Consider the following 2,906-nt stretch of genomic DNA (forward strand, 5'->3'; position numbering starts at 1 on the left):
TCTCTGTCCAAGGCTACTATACCTCTTACACTGCCAGCCCTCAGGGCTAATGGTTTCCCAAGACAACTTAATAAAAGAATATTCTGATGTAAAATATATAAATAAATAACTTCAATAAACCATCTATACAATAAGCAGTCTATAACCTCTGCCCCAGCTTTCAATACATTCATCCGTTCAGTTCAATTCAGTTCAGTCGCTCAGTCGTGTCCGACTCTTTGCGACCCCAAGAATCGCAGCATGCCAGGCTTCCCTGTCCATCACCAACCCCCAGAGTTCGCTCAGACTCATGTCCATCGAGTCAGTAATGCCATCCAGCCATCTCATCCTCTGTCGTCCCCTTCTCCTCCTGCCCCCAATCCCTCCCAGCATCAGAGTCTTTTCCAATGAGTCAACTCTTCGCATGAGGTGGCCAAAGTACTGGAGTTTCAGCTTTAGCATCATTCCTTCCAACGAACACCCAGGGCTGATCTCCTTTAGAATGGACTGGTTGGATCTTCTTGCATAGATGTATTTAATAAAATTCTACACATATTCATGTTTAAAGTAACCTTTGAAAATTAGGATTAGAGAAGAGCTTCCTTAAAATGTGAAAGATTATAAACCTGATATTTATGGCAAACTCAGAATGGAAACATTTCAGAGATAGTCTCCTTAAAGTCAGGAAGAAAACAATATCAGCTATCACAGTCACTTTCAAAATAATACAGGAAAACTTGACCAACATGATAAGACAAATAAAAGAGATAAGAATAAGAAGGGATGAGATAAAATTACTATTATTTGTAGATGATATGATCATCTAAATGTGAGCTTAATGAAATCAAAGGACAAGCTATATGAACTAAGGAGTTCAGCAAATCTGAGAAACAATATCAACTTATAAAAATCAATATCCTGTATCTATATTAATAATAACCAATTAGAAAACATAATGAAAAAAGATATGCTTCAAACTACTAATAAAACTATGTTTCCATAAATTAAATAATATATAAGGCTTTTATGAAAAAAGTTAAATTCTATTAAAGGATATAAAGAGACATTTGAATAAATGAAGAAATATAACACTATAAGAGTGACTACTGCTAAGTCACTTCAGTAGTGTCTGATTCTGTGCGACCCCATAGATGGCAGCCCACCAGGTTCCCCCGTCCCTGGGACTCTCCAGGCAAGAACACTGGAGTGGGTTGCCATTTCCTTCTCCAACACATGAAATCGAAAAGTGAAAGTGAAGTCATTCAGTCGTGTCAGACTCTTAGCGACCCCATGGACCGCAGACAGTTCTTCTCAAACTAATTTATATATTCCATACAATGCCCATTGGAAATTAATCAGGAATTTTAAAGAAGCTTGACAAACTTATTTTAAAACTTATATGGAAGAATATAGTTTGCAAAAAATAAATCAGAGAATCAAAAAAATCAAAGAATAAAGACTAGCTCCACCAGATTTTAGGAGTAATGTAAAGAAACAATAATTAAAAGAGGTAAAGTACTGGGACTTCCCTGGTGGTCCGGTGGTTGAGATTCTGTGCTTCCACTGCAGGGGCTGCAGGTTGATCCCTCCTTGGGGTACTAAGATCCCACATGCCATGCAGTGTGGCCAAAAAATAAAAATAAGTAAATGCTAAAGTCATTAAAATTCTTTTAAAGGGGTTAAGTATTGATTCTGAGCAGATATAAATAAGTAGAATAGAAATGGAAGACACAAAATCAGATCCAGATACATATGGAAATTTTGCTATTTCTTGATGGTGCCTCCAGAAACCATTACATAAATTTAATACATGATGTTAGGGGTAGACAGCTTGCCATAGTGAGATAAAGTTAGATCCCTACCTCACATCATGCATATCATATAAATATATATTTATATGTATAAATATAAATAAATTCTTAAAGGATACAAGGTAGCTTATGTGACTAGAAAACATAAAATTAATAAATTTCATATGAAAGAAGTGAAAGTGTTAGTCCCTCAGTCATGTCCGACTCTTTGCAACCCCATGGACTGTCCATGGAATTTTCCAGGCAAGAATAGTGGAGTGGATTGCCATTCCCTTCTCCAGGGTATATTCCTAACCCAGGGATCAAATCAAGGTCTCTTGCATTGCAGGCAGATCCTGTACCATCTGAGCTACCAGGGAAACACAATGTCCTATGAAGTCCTTGTAAATTCAGGGCAGGGAAAATTTTCTTTCAAGAAAACCTGAATGCTTGGGGCTGGTGCACTGGGACCATCCAGAGGGATGGTACGGGGAGGGAGGAGGGAGGAGGGTTCAGGATGGGGAACACGTGTATACCTGTGGCGGATTCATGTTGATATATGGCAAAACCAATACAATATTATAAAGTTTAAAAATAAAATAAAAAAATAATAATAATAAAAAGAAAACCTGAAAAGCACAAACAATAAAATAAAACATTAGTAGATTTGACTACATCGAAATTAAGACTTGATTAGATAAAGAACTTTAAAGTTAAAATTAACAGGTGATAAATCAAGAGTAGATATTTGCTATGTTATGAAAAAAAGTCTTTGAAATGACAAGAAAAACATGAGAAGTACAATTTAAAACAGCCAAGGATATAACAGACAATTCACAGAACAATAACAGAAAAACCCTCACATCTATCACATAGATGAAGAGATGGCTACCCTTTTTTTTTTAAAGCATTCCTTCACATTTTTCTATTAATTTAATTCTAAATGAATTCTCCCAATGCCCCAGTAGGTTAATCAGGTATTTCTCAGAAAAAACACTGACATGACATATTCAAAGACATCCAGAAGCCAGGAGCAGAAGTGAGCAGATAACACAGACAAAAAAGCGTGATGCAACCTTATATACACATCTGATAGACAAAAACTAGAAAGCTGGATACATTTGGGGGGGGGGGGGG

This window comes from Bison bison, unplaced genomic scaffold, assembly GCF_000754665.1.
Source record: "Bison bison bison isolate TAMUID 2011002044 unplaced genomic scaffold, Bison_UMD1.0 scf7180017864478, whole genome shotgun sequence".
NCBI classification, from domain to species: domain Eukaryota; kingdom Metazoa; phylum Chordata; class Mammalia; order Artiodactyla; family Bovidae; genus Bison; species Bison bison.